Below are 14,745 nucleotides of genomic sequence, written 5' to 3'. Positions count from 1 at the left end.
TAATGCTGCAGACTAATCAGAAGGTTAAAATAGAGGACAGAAGGAAGCAATGGTCTGTTCCAGTTGGGCAGAAGAATTTTATGTTTGTTCAAAAGCATAAGCAACTCAAGCTCAGAATAAAGGTTGGTAGTCAGGTCCTTCTGGAAAAACCTACTGGAGCTGAGCTCCTACACTCTTTCAGCTCTCTGCATAACTCACATGAACAGTTAAATGCATGCATGAAGAGAAGACTAGATCCCTTAGTGATTTGTCAAGATAAAATTCAAAATAACTTTGAATACTCAGAGGTAAATATTAGGTTTAGGAATTAAAAACAGCAGAAGTAGTGGAACAATTGCCTGTATGATATCCAGAAACAAGCTATCCACTGTAGCAGGGTTTCATTAGAGTTATGGCCTGCAGCCATACCACCTTGTCCTGTGATCTTAAAAGCTAAGTAGGGTTGGCTGGTTAGTATTTGGATGAAAGACCTCCAATGAGCATCCCCATAGCATTAGCTTTTACTTGCATCATTGACAAGTGAAAAGAAGTTGTTTGTTGTTGTCGTCAGAGTTCCTCAGCAAGAAAAATTCCTGTAGTTGTTCAGCTGCATCTTCCTTCTGCAGTATCAAGACAACTGTAACTCAGACAGGTGCCAAGTATTTCACAGGCCTGATTCACTCCCTAGTTTAATGTCTCTCTTTGGCTGTATGTGGGCCATGCTTTCTTAACGTCACAGTTTTGCCTTTTAGTTCACTGCAACAATCAAGGTCATATGACCCAGCAGGTTATACATATTTGAGAGGGGTAGAGGGAATCAGAACACATTCCACAATGTCTTATATCAAAACACTCTTCATGTTACTGTAGAATAAGCTTAGGAACTTGGGCCATGTAACAGGGTAGAACCTGAAGGGGTTAAAAACAGCCCTGGGAAGGGGCTGTGGCTGGAGAAAGCAGCCTTTAGGCTGGGCTGATTGGGGAAGTGGCTGCAGCTGGAGCCACGCCCCAAACTGAGCAACAGGTCCTCATAAGAAGACCAGAGGAGCTAGAAGCAGCCAGTCTTTCTCTAGCTGTAGAGAGAGATGGGCCTGGCTGCTGGGAGTTAGAGATAAAGTACCTGAGGGGAGCAGGGCTGGGGGGCTTCTGCCTGGAAAGCCCTAGGCTGTGGCCTAGCATTAGGCCAAGAGGTACTGGGAGTTGCAGGGGGCAGCCCAGGGGTAGGCAAAAGCAGCAGTCCAAACCCTGTTGCCTATGATGAATGGCTGATACTGCAGTCTGCCCCAGTGAATGGGGGCTAGATGGAGACTGGGCAATAGCCATATACTGAGGCAAGGTGAGGATAGAGGGTGAGGGTCCCCTGGGAAGGGGAAACCTGAGAGAAAGGGGTGACTGCTTGGGGGCAAACACTCCACATAAAAGGGTACTGGGTCCAGGGAGGGACATGGGGGCCAGAGGACAGGTGGATCACTGGCTTGTAGAGGGTGCTCTGGAGCTGGAACTGAGCTAATTCCCAGAAGTAACCAGCAGGAGGTGCCGCGGGGTAAGGCTGCACATCTACAGGCAGCAAGACAAGTCCCTTCTTAATTTTTCTTTTTTCCTTGCCCTGAATATGCTAAAGCATGGGCCTGTGTACTCGTTACCACGGGAATTCTTCTTGAACATTTGTGTATGTTACTTTAATGAAGAGAAAATACTGCAGCTTTTCAGCTCAGTAAAGCCTTTATTATCCAGTTTTAAACAAAATGCTGGATTGGCTCCCATGACCTTACAAACGGTATATGAAATCAGTTATTTATGGATATCCTGAGAAACTGCTTGTGTGAAAGGACCTTTGAGGAATTTCTACAGACAAAGTGGTTGGGAGGCTTTGGATCAATCCCTTGAATAGCAAGACAAATTTGCAGTAAAAGAAAGCATCACACTGGGGAGGTCTTGATAACTAATTACTCTATGCAAACAGAACACTCTTGAGTCTGCACACTTTTCTTTCAGTTTTGTTGTTGCATCTACATAAACAGCAGCCACTAGTATTTTTTTAGTTAAGAAGTCATAATTTCCAGCTCTTTCCATATACTTGTAACCACAGGTCCAGTGTACTTCAACAGCAACAACAAATTATGGACTACAAACTGCAGCATGTTGGGAGAACTTCCTGGTTCCTGCCAGGATGTACCCTCTGGCCCCCCAGCAGGCGGTCTCAGCACCGACTGAGCTAGGTGCATGGATCAGGCAAGCAGAGAGGAGGCTGCTGGACTCTAATCCTGTTCTATATTCTTTACAGAATAAAGTTTTGTTCCTGGTGGTTTGTCTGAGTGGGTCTGGTCTGAGGTGGCCATGCTGATAACACAGAGCACACAAAGGAGTCTTGGGCCCAGTTTCCCAATAGGGTTGCCGGGGTCTGGTTTTTGACTGGAACATCTGGTCGACAAGGGACACTGGCAGCTCCAGTCAGGCCACTGAACTCTGGTGCAGCAGGGCTAAGGCAGGCTCCTTGCAGCTCGTGGAAGCAGCCAGCATGTCCTGCGGGGACAATCAGGGAAGCTCTGTGCGCTGCCCCTGCCCCCAGTGCTGGCTCCACAGCTGTGGCAAATGGGAGCTGTGGGGTGGTGCCTATGGGTGTGGGCAGCGCGCACTACGCACAGCTGCCTGGCTGTGCCTCTGCCTAGGGGATGGACATGCTGGCTGCTTCCAGGAGCAGGGCAGAGCCAGCAGAGGCAGGAAGCCTGCCTTAGCCCTGCTGTGCTGCTGACCTTGAGCTGCCTAAGGTAAGCACTACCTGGCTGGAGCCTGTACCCCAAACCTCCTCCTACCCCAGGTCAGAACCCCCCTGCACCCTAACTCTCTCCCAGACCCTGCACCCTCACCTGTTACCACAGCCCTGAGCTGCCTTCTACATGCCAAATGCCCCAGCCTGGAACCCCCTCCTGTGCCCCAAACCCCTCACCCTGTCCCCGCCCTAAACCCACACCCCCAGCCGGAGTCCTTACCCCCTCCTGCACTCCAACCTCCTGCCCCAGCGCAGTGAAAGTGAGCAAAGGTGGGGGAGAGTGAGCTACTAAGGGAGGAGCCTGGAGTGAATGGGGGTGGGGCCGCAGGGCAGTAGTGTTTGGTTTTGTGCAATTGGAAAGTTGGCAACCCTATTTCCCAAAGTTGTGTAAAAAGTCACAAGGCAGCCTTCCCCTTGAACAACCTCATACTGGGCCAGTGAACAGGAAGGGGGAGAGAGCGCTACATACTCAATGCAGCTAGAGAAGTTGAAGGGAGAGCATCTCCATTTGGTTTCCAACTGCTGCTGTATTCCTAGAACATACTACACTGAATGTGAATCTCTACTCTTTAGAAATAGGTCTTATTTAACCACAGAAGGCAAAGGAAAAGATCTACAATAAATAATTTTTAAAAAAGTATTTGCAGCATCCTCCATCAGTCTTCCACAACAGAAAGATGCAAACTGCTAAAGAAGCATATTACCCAGGATAAATTCAGGATTGTTGCCTACTGTCAACTGCTTTTAATGGGCATGCACTCAACACGGACAGCAATAAGTGAAACGCCAGTTTAAATTTTTTATAAGAAATTCACATCTCCCCACCCCGCTCCCAGACAATGCTGTAAAGTTCTGGAGAGAGGCTGCACAAAGCAACTACAAATAAAGTGCATGTACATAAATAACTTAGTCTGACTTTTTGTTTAATGTCCAGGATGATAGGAACAGATTGTATCATGAACTACTTTCCTTTTGGCTAATTAAATAGCAGTCCCCACTTACCATAAAGCATATTCTTATTAAAACAAGTATCTATAGTCACTCTGCTGGATAAATTACTTCCAAGTAAGTGCCATAAAGCCCATTACATTCCTGCTTTAGAAGTGGATCAGGTCCAAACAGACAATCAAAGGATTTCACTGGGATTATTTTAGATTAGAAAAACTAAGGGAGACATGAGGCACTGACAAGATCGTAAAGGCATAAAGGATAAATTAGCAGTTACATACCAAACAAAGTGCTCTAGCAGTATCATAGCATATCCAAAAGTCAAAATAAATTCCTACTGTATTAACCTTAGCCAAAATGGAAATCTGTTTATACAGGAATAAAAATGTCATGAGCAAATGTTATCTTCAGTAGAAGTCAAAATAGCTATTTCAAAGATACATATAAAAAAATCCCCCTTCAAAACCCAAGAACTGACTGAGTAGGAGTTCATTCCTTCTATATGCTCCTTTTTACATTTAATAGAAAAAGCCATGTTATGATTTACCATATTAATGAACCATTATTGCATAACTGTATTTTTATTGCAAATATATTACCTGCTCAATGATGCTATTTTTCCAGAAAAAGTTCACAGTACAGATTCTATGGGAATGTTTCCTGCTGCCAGTTCCTAAATCTTTCAGAAGCTGTCAGCAATCTCAGAAATCAAGTATGAAATACCCGAGCAAGCCTAAGCACATGCATAGGCCTTCTATTTTTTAAAATTGCAACACAAACCACTAAAAAAACACCTTAAACATATAAGGTTATTGAAAGCAAGATCATCTTATCTCACTTGTCAATCTAAAGGACACTGTCAGATGAGTGAAATTTAAGCTACAATTTCTATAAATATAACTTGACATTTAAAAGCTAACTGATTTTTATGGCTAATTTCTGCCCAAACTAATTATCCTTAGAGTCACATTAACAACCCCTTAATGCGAACATCAAACCAAATCAAATAAACACGTCTACACTGAGTACCAAACTCAGAAGAACACCCTGTCTTTCTTATTCCCTTCTACTTAGCCCACTATGCACAAGGTCTTACCTGTAGTTTACCAGCGGCATGGAAAATCTGCCTAAAAGCTCCATGGAACTAAGAAGAAAGAACTAGCTTCTAAAGATGCCATGATGAGCTTTTAGTATGTGTTCATGCATTGCTTCATGCTATAACCTCCTGTCCCCTCCTTCATGGAAGCCTTTTTTGGATGAAGATAAATGGAAACTAGCCAAATAAGTGCATAGCATCAATGTAGCGCATTCCTACAATGGGGACTGTATCAATGCCACAGTGTCCTCACAGTTTATACCAGAGCATATGTGCAAATATTCCTTACAAAAACTTACTAGGGAAACTGATTACCAATGCTTCCATCAAATCTGATTACCAGCGCTATCCTATTACTCCCTTCTTATTACAGGAGCCATTTGCAAAGTGGTAGTTACAGGCACACACTGTTAATCGTTAATGGGATTTTTATTGGTAATTTGCCCATTCACTTTTTGTTATTAAGATTTGTGCACATAATTCCAGTGCTCAATTTCAAGATTATGTTCCATAATGTCAATTTGTGGGTTTTTTTGTTTGTTTTTTTGCTAGAAGATACTTTAGGAGTATAATGTGCCCACTTAATGTATGGTATTATACACAGTTTTACATGCTGACTAATACACAGAATAGCTAGAAAGCTGCCCTAATGGGATGAATGAGAATCGCACTACTGCAGGGGAATCTCAAAGAGGTTTAGCCACCTCTAAATCACCTACTCCCAGGGCCACCAAAATGGATTGTATATCAGAGGCAGGGACTTGTGCTCTAGCAATCTTTGGTTTGCAGAATAGCCTCCAGGGAACTGTTCCACTAGCTGGTCTGAGATGGCCTTTGGTGATCCAAATCAGCTGTAGGCCAGCCCTGAGAGAAAAGGTGACTAAGAATAACCTTTCTTCCCTACTCCTTGTATTCTGTGCCAAGAGCAGCTAGGCCAGAGACAAATACTTTGATTGAGCTATTGACTATCCATAAATAGGACTTTACAAACTTGTAATTTATGGGTGTATTGTCACCAATAAAAAGTGCAGTTGTTCCTTTTTGGGAGGCGGGGGTGGTGGTTAAGGCAACAGCAAATTTTTTAGTCTTATTGCCTGTGGGTTGCAGGTTCAAAAGCTACATACTCATAACTGCTTCTTGCTTTCATATTTTATTTAAGAAAATTAATCAGAAATTTTCATGAGTCTTAATTAAGCTCTTAAAATAAACAAAGCTTAAGTGGAGTCAGCAGCAGCTCCAGGCACCAGTGTTCCAAGCCCGTGCCTGGGGTGGCAAGCTGCAGGGGGCACCCTGCCAGTCCCTGTGAGGGCAGCAGTCAGGCAGCCTTCGGTTGCTTGCCTGCGGGAGATCCCCGGTCAGGTCCCGTGGCTTCAGCGGTGGGTACACCGAAGCCACGGGACTGGCGGACCTCCCGCAGGCATGCCACTGAAGCCGCAGGACCTGACCAGGGACCTCCCGCAGGCAAGCTGCCGAAGGCAGCCTGCTTGCCGTGCTTGGGGAGGCAAAAAAGCTAGAGCCGCCCCTGAGTGGAGTTGGCACAAAAAGTAGGATTATAAAAATAAGACGCATGGCCAGGAGGGTTGATTCAAAAGTGGAGCCTAGAGAAGGAAGAGGAAAGAGAATGAGTGAGGGAAAATGGAGAGGATGATTTGAGAGAAAGGAAACAAAAGGATGGCTCAGAAGATTTAGAATAATAAAATATACTGTAATTGCAATGGGGGACATTCACCCCCTGTTGGCTGGCTGCAATCCTGCATTCTGTCTCTCTGCTCCAGTGCCACCTGTTGCCCTTGCTGGGCAAGTCTTCAGTGGCTCAGCCCTCTGGCTAAGTCACACAATCTAAAATAGTGAACCCCTCAGGGTATGCAAGTCCAAAATAAACACAGCAGTCTTCCAAATTCCCTTGCTCAAGCTGGACTTGGCGCCTCCTTCCTGAGGGTGCCTTCTTGCTTCAGCCCTCTTGGTCCTCTTTAAAACAACTTTTCGATTCCAAGCTTGGTTATGAATTCTCCAACCCAACCTCAAGAAAACAAAATTGATAGAGGTTACATTTCACAGATCTGATTTCATGCAGATTTGAGCTTTACTAGGAGTAAACTGGATAATACTTACTAATGCCTCAGTTCAGGGGACTGGACTAGAAGACCTACCGAGGTCCCTTCCAGTCCTACATTTCTATGATTCCCAGATATTGCCTGAACGTCATAGCTCAAGAACAGTTCAAAACCAGGGGAGAGCTCAAGAGCTCCTTGTAGCCCTCAACAAAACTTGAGGCCCGTGAATGGACTCACATAGATCTACCCATAAATATTATTTAAAACACTATGGACATTTCCAAATGTACCTACTTTTCTAATATTTAGATTTTTAAAATAGTAATGGTCCTTTAATGGCTTGTTCCTGCTGATATTTTAAAAATTTATTCAAGTTTAATGTTTGGGGTTTTTTTTCTGGCATGTGTGTATACACATGAAAAACATTAAAACTGGAATATACATACATACATAAACTATACCAGATTGGCCTATTTCATGTATATGTGTACACACACACTAGGGTGTCCCAATTTTATAGGGACAGTTCTGATATTTGGAGCTTTTTTTTATATGGGCTCCTATTACTCCCCACTCCCATCCCGATTTTTCATACTTACTATCTGGTCACACACACACACACACACACACCCCTCTACTTTTCCATACTGCAATTTTCCATCTGTAATAGGGAGATAATACTACTTATCTCCTTGGTAAAGAGCTTTAAGATCTATTCATGAAAAGTACTATGTTAGAGCTAGCTATTAACATATATACATATACACACACACAAACATTGCAAGTTTATGTTTCTATGAGAAACAAAATTGTAAAGCCACTGAACTGTTTATCAAACTTGATTTGTTTTGTAGATCTAATTGAGATTTAAGCTAAGCTTGAAGAGTGCATGATATATATATCCATCACACCTTTTCAGTGGACAAAAGGAAATGAGACTTTTCTAAGAAAATCTGGAAACAATGCATTCCAGAAATGGGTTACCTACATTTCAATGAGAGCTATAAACAAGCCAAGTTGAAGAAAAATTGTTGAGTATTTTCATAGATAAGTTTCTCATATTAGCTTATCCACACCGAACTTTACTCATGTTGATAACTAGAACTGACTGAAAAAAAAAACCCAAAAACTAGTTCCATGAAAAATTTGAAAAAGTAAAAAATGTTTTAATTGGAAGGCTTAAAAATGGACCCATTTTTTGTTTTCTCAAAAATAACTCCTTTCATTATTTTTTAAAATTAAAAATATATTGAAATACTTACCAAAACTATTACCAAACAGTTACAAAATATTACTGAAAGGGTTGCAGTGGATTTCATAGGAGCAGGGTGCCATTTTTCACTAGGCCTTTTAAAGACTGACTTTATACGGTATGTGTGTTCTAGTTTATTAGGTTTGTTGCTGCTGAAAATTTTTCTAAGCTGAATTTACAGGTACATGTTTCATGGCATAATTACTACATTTAATCATGTTTGTGAGGAGAGCAGGTTTTGCTTTTAGAGTGTGTTTGATGTTTACACACACACACACACTTTTTTGATGAGCTGGGTATGTGGGGAGAGGGGATGAATGCTTATGTTTAAGATGTTTAAAGGTCTGTCCATGTTGGAAGCTGAATCGCTTTGTTTATCCAGAGTTGAGTTACAATCCAGAGGGTGCCAATGCAAATTTCTCCTGGCTACCATGCCAAAAATGTCAACCCTGTCTTGGAGGGACAGCTCTCCTTCACAGAGATTAGCACTCAGAGACAACTCAGTTTAAAGCTGAACTGTGGTTAAGGACCAAGCACTAAACTATTCTGTCTCAAACACAGCTGTTTTTAAATATGCTTTTTATCTGATTTTCTCCATATTTTTATCTCAGCAGGAATCTGCTTTCACCAGCTAAGTTGACTAACTGTGTCTTCTAGCCTGTCCCTATATCAAACATACAGTGTGTCCTTCAAACTGGGAACAGAGCTTTCATCCTCCAGGAGCACTAGGATCAGCCGCTCCAGTGGGCGTGGTCAGCAGGATAAGGTCAATACACTTGATTTCTTCTCTGGAGACCAAGACAACACAACTCTTGAGATTCTCCTTGCAAGGAGCTGGAATTCCCAACTTGCAATGGAACTGACTTGTTCCAGCTGGCAGCGCGTTGTGTTAGAGGCCAACTTTCTCATGCAGTTTTAAGGAACACTAGCCAAGCATGCCATCTCAAATTGCTGATTTTTTTTCCATAAAGCTATATTATTGCTAAATGCTCAGAGATTAAGAGAGAAAAAAGCAGGAGAGACTTCATTCTGCTGAGACCTGTATATGATTTAATTTGATTTTTTTTGGCTGCTCAACTCTTATCCAGCATTGAGACCAGCCTCCTGCACAGCCCAAATCACAGCCATCTGCTGATTTCTCTGTGCACTAGCCTCTCAATAGCTGGCTGTCTCCGTGCCAACAAATATAAGAGGGAACAAGCAAATCTTCAGTCCATGGCAGTAGAAGATGAGCTCCTATCTTAAGCGTATGAACAAGTGCCAGTCTCTCCTTCGAAGCACTCCCTCCCGCTGAGAAAGGCACCTGTCTGACATGTTGCTGTTCTAGTCCTCTGGTAGGAGTGACATACGTGCAATATGGCCTACCATGTCCCCACTACCTCTGGGGCAGAAGTGACCATTCCCCCAAAGTATGCAATAGACGCCTTAGCTTTAGTGGAACAAATCGTTTTTCCTTCCCCGGGATTACGATGAGAGTTTCTAACACCATGCCAGCTTGGCTGAAAGGGAATGAGCTGGATGGAGTCTCTGCTCCCAGGATGGTAACAAGTGGCACTATCATTAGACTTCCCAGCTGGCTTCTTATGCATAATTTAATCAGAAGTTTGCTACACAGTGCCTACATAATGGAGGTGCAGGGTCTTATTGGAGCCTTTGGGTGTTACCACAATAAAAATAATATATCTTTCCTCTTCTGTAGCACCTTCCATCTCAGGACCTGAACACAATTCACAAATACTGGGCTGAATTCAGAAATGATTTTTAAAGGGGAGTAAGTTATAAGGAGGAGTTACATAAACAACCCAGACCTTCTGAGACTCTCTTAGACCCCTTTAGATGGACCCATTTATCTCTGAGTAGGAGAATCGACGTTGCCACCATTTATATGGCAAGGGCAATCATAAAGGAGTCACTAAGTAATTCAGCAATATTAAATTATTCAGGATTCTTACTCTGCAGTAATTCACATGAGGTACAAACATGGTTCCCTCCCCAATCACACACATAGAGCTCTACCTTCAGGTAACAACCATATCTACAGATATCAATAAAACTAGTCACAGGTAAAATTCCAAATTGTAGAAGTTTGGGTGAATTCAGATGTGTTTCTGGTCATCTGGACAAAGGCCTGTGCATCTCACAGGATCAGACTTTCCTAGGAGAGTTCCAGTGCAACATAGTTTCAGCTGGATTGAAGGAGTATAGCCTGATCCTGCACGCTGTTACATCACTTTCATCCATCACTTGAAATGGGATAAAAAGTCAGGCCCTACTTTCAAGCAGAATTTCTTCACTTCAGTTTTTACTTTCAGCAAAACTATAAAATGCAGAGACACCTGGAACTACAATATAATCACTAAAAGTGTGTGGAAACTTTTTTTAAAAGATTCAGGTTAAGTTTGGTTTGAATTGTGTGTTACTGTACCCCAACCATTTCACTCACCGCTAATAGTAGCTCACTCGCACCTGGTATTTGACTCATGCCCGGTATTTTTGGTTTTCTTGTTTATTTTTTTAAGGGACTCAGTCAAGTGAAACTTTGCTCAGAAATGAGGTTTGTTTTTTTTAAATAAGATTTTAAAAAACCTAAGACCAACAAAAGCAAATTTTGGACCAAATTTTGAACAAGAGAGTTGTTAAAGATATAGAGATGAATGGTAATTGGGATAAAATATAACATGGTTTTACAAAAAGTAGATCATGCAAGACCAACCTGATCATTTTCTTTGAGAAGATAATGGATTTTTTAGACAAAGGAAATGCAGTAGATATAATCTACCTGGATTTCAATGAGGCATTTGATACAGTTCCACATGGGGAATTATTAGTTAAATTGGAGAAGATAAGGATTAATACAAGAATTGAAAGGTGGATAAGGAACTGGTTAAAGGGGAGAATACAACTTGTCATAATGAAAGGTGAATTATCAGGCTGGAGGGAGGTTACTAGTGGATTTCCTAAGGGTTTGGTCTTGGGACTAATCTTATTTAACATTTTCTTTCATGACCTTGGCACAACAAGTGGGAGTGTACTAATAAAACTTGTGAATGACACAAAGTTGGGAGCTATTGCTAATATAGAGGAGAACTGTAATATCATATGAGAAGATATGGAGGACTTGAAAACTGGAGTAATAGAAATGGGATGAAATTTAATAGTGCAACATGCCAGGGCATGCACTTAGGGACAAACAACAAGAATTTTTGCTAGAAGCTGTGGACATATCAATTGGAAGTGACAGAGTAGGAGAAAGACCTAGGTGTATTGATAGATCATAGGATGACTATGAGTCATCAATGTGATGTAGCTGTGAAAAAACACCAAATGCAGTCCTAGGATGCATCAGGCAAAGTATTTCCAATAGAGACAGGGAAAGTGTTAGTACCATTATATAAGGCACTGGTGAGGCCTCATCTGGAATACTGTGTGCAATTCTGGTCTCCCGTGTTTAAAAAAACTGAAGTCAAACTGAAACAGGTGTAGAGAAGGGCTACTAGGATGATTTAAGGAATGGAAAACCTACCTTATGAAAGGAGACTGAAAAAGCTTGGCTTGTTGAGCTTAACCAAAAGATGGCTGAGGGGAGATATGATTGCTCTGTACATCAGAGGGATAAATACCGGGGAGATGGAGGAGTTATTTAAGTTAAGTGCCAATATTGACACAAGAACAAATGGATATAAACTGGCCATCAACAAGTTTAGGCTTGAAATTACACATGGGTGGCATGTGAACCCCCTGTTTGGCGAGGCTAATACCCTGCTCTGCCCCTTCCACCCAAGGCACCACTCGCCCTTCACCCCCTGCTCTTGCCCGCCAGGGCCAGAAGAGCCCCAAACGCCACGGTGCAGCTGGAGGAGCCCCGGCCCACCTGCTCAAGCCACTCCATGCACTGGCCTGCTCACCTGAGCTGCCCCAGCCTACCTGAGCCACCTATGGCCGGCCTGCCCACCTGAAGGAGCCCTGAGCCCTGGCCACCCGGAGGAGTTCTGAGCCCCGGTGAGGTCCAGCCCCAGTGCAGGAAGCATTAACGAATATTTGGGAGGCTTTGCATCTCACAGCCTCCATTACGCGCTACCCATGAAATTAGACAAAGGTTTCTAATCACCAGAGAAGTGAAGCTCTGGACAGCCTTCCCAGGGAGAGCAGTGGGTCAAAAACCTAACTTGCTTCAAGACTGAGCTTGATAAGTTTATGGAGGAGATGGTATGATGAGAATACCTACAATCACGTGGCCCACCTGCGACTGCTAGTGGCAAAAGTCTCCAATGGCCAGAGATGGGGCATTGGATGGGGAAGGCTTTGAGTTATTACAGAGAATTCTTTCCCAGGTGTCTGGATGGTGGGTCTTGCCGACATGGTCAGGGGTCAATTGATTGCCATATTTGGGATTGTGAAGAAATTTCCCCCGATCAGATTGTTAGAAACCTTGGGGTGGGAAGGTGGGGGGGTTACTTTCCTCTGCAGCATGGTGCATGGGTCACTTGCTGATCTAAATTAGAGTAAATGGTGCATTCTTGAAGTCTTTAAATCATAATTTGGAGGTTATGGGTCTATTACAGAAGCAGGTAGGTGAGGTTCAGTTGCCTGCAATGTGCAGGAGGTCAGACTAGATGATAATTATGGTCCCTTCTTGTCTTACAGTCTAGAAGTCTATGAGAAATATTTCCATTACATTTTTCAAGCAAAGATTCCAATGGGCATTTTTTTCTTTATCTAACAAACAGTCCCCTTTAAAACAATGGAATATTTATGCTAGTCTATAGGGATCAGAAAGCGAGACTGAATAAAAACTGTATACAAACAACTGAGAGATTGATTGGACTATTTTTATTGTCCAAACTGAGAGCAAAGCAAAAAAGGAAGACAAATAGTGAAAACTGAATTAATTTTTTTAAATTATTTCATTTTTAATGATGGAAGATATTATTAATAGCAATGAGAAATTGCTAATAAAAAGTTAGCATTTACCTACTGTTACCAAACAGTGTTATCTGAGATATCACATCCTGTAGTTTCACTATAGATATGCTGCAGGAGTTTGGAAAATTGCGACCTACCATATAATCCAGGTCATGGGTCCTTGTTCCTCTAGCCTTGTGCGAAACAGCCAAGGGGTATCTCAGTTTCTTCTGCTGATGGGATACTGCAGAGGGGTTTGCCCGGGGCTTGTCACTCTCCAGGATGGCGGGGAACCACATCACCTAAGTACTTTCTTCCAGTTGTTGACAGGGAATTAGCGTAGCTGCAGGAGGCTCTCGCCACAGCAGCAGCAGAGGCAAACACAGACAGTTATTTACGCCTGGCTCATGGTTGGCGCGCAATAGTGAGTCCAGGGCTCAGGTCCTCAGGCAGGAGCTGAGCAACAGTTATATAATTAGCAGGCCCCGGCCATGGGTCAGAGCTGGGCAACAGAGAGTCAGTGGCTCAGGCGCTCAGGCAGGGGCTGAGCAAAGGCAGGTAAACAACGAGCCCAGGCTCCCAGCTCAGAGGGGAGCTAGGCAACAGGCATCTGGTCTCTCCAGCAGCATCTCCTCCAGTGAGCTCTGGGGTTGGGCTTTTATACTTTCTGTTCTGCACTTTGATCTCTTTGATGTCTGGAGGGGCATGTCCCTCTCTGGGGTAGCAGGGGACCACATCGCCTCACTGCAGGTACCCACTATATAATTTAGCATGTCTCTTGGATCCTCATATGAACAGGATTCCTACGTAATAATAGTAGGTATGAGAATATGAATATCTTTTTCTTAAAATTATATCAGGAGTCCAAGCAGGACACAGACTTCAAATTTTAGGCAGAAGTTCTATAGTGAAAGAGAGAGAGAGAGAGAATCATTTTAGGGATAATGCAGTGTTCCTAATAAAACTCCTAGTACAGCCTTAGAAAAAAGAGACTACGTTATTTTTTTTACTCATCACATTACAGTGAGCAAGAGCATTTTCTTCCATTGGGTGACTAGGTAACAAGGCTTCAGCTAGTGTAGGGTTGAAGCCTGCTAGCTTGCTTCAATGCCTCATGCTCCGACCTTCCCAAAAAATGTACACAAGAAGAATATTTAGGGGATGTACACAAACAGCTAGTGCTACGCTCCCAAACATTTTGGAGGTAGTGCAAACCCATCTCTGTTGTATAAAAGTTACTTACATTATGTTTTCTCCAGATTTTGCTATAAGGTTTGGTTCCTGACATTTTTCACTTTTTAGTCTCAGAGTGACACAAGAGGACCTAAACCAGCTCTTTGAGGATTCTCCCAGTTGGTGCAAAGTCTGCAACCTGCTCTGTACCTCTCTGGCAGGGCATGTAATGGAAGAGAGGGGGCAGGCCAGGATGGGAGAGTTCTGGACCAGAGTATACAATGCCTAGGTTTCACCTCAACCAGCTAACATATGTTAAGGTGACTCTGGCCCTATCGACATAGCCATTTTAAAACATGTTAGTTAAAATATATTAGCTAACTTCGATCCTAGTTTAGACCAGCCCTCCGAGTGCATGTGTAAAGTGTGGTTAGACAAATGTAAGAGGCTGTAAGTCTAAGTAAGTAGGTCTAATATAGTGAGAGAGTCTAAGTTATTATAGCATAGGACACAATCAGGAGGGAAAAGGTAGGTCTCTAAGCTACAATAACATAGACTCCCTTTAGATACA

This window comes from Gopherus flavomarginatus, chromosome 7 (assembly GCF_025201925.1).
Source record: "Gopherus flavomarginatus isolate rGopFla2 chromosome 7, rGopFla2.mat.asm, whole genome shotgun sequence".
In the NCBI taxonomy this organism is placed as follows: Eukaryota; Metazoa; Chordata; order Testudines; family Testudinidae; genus Gopherus; species Gopherus flavomarginatus.
This window is presented reverse-complemented; position numbering follows the sequence as displayed.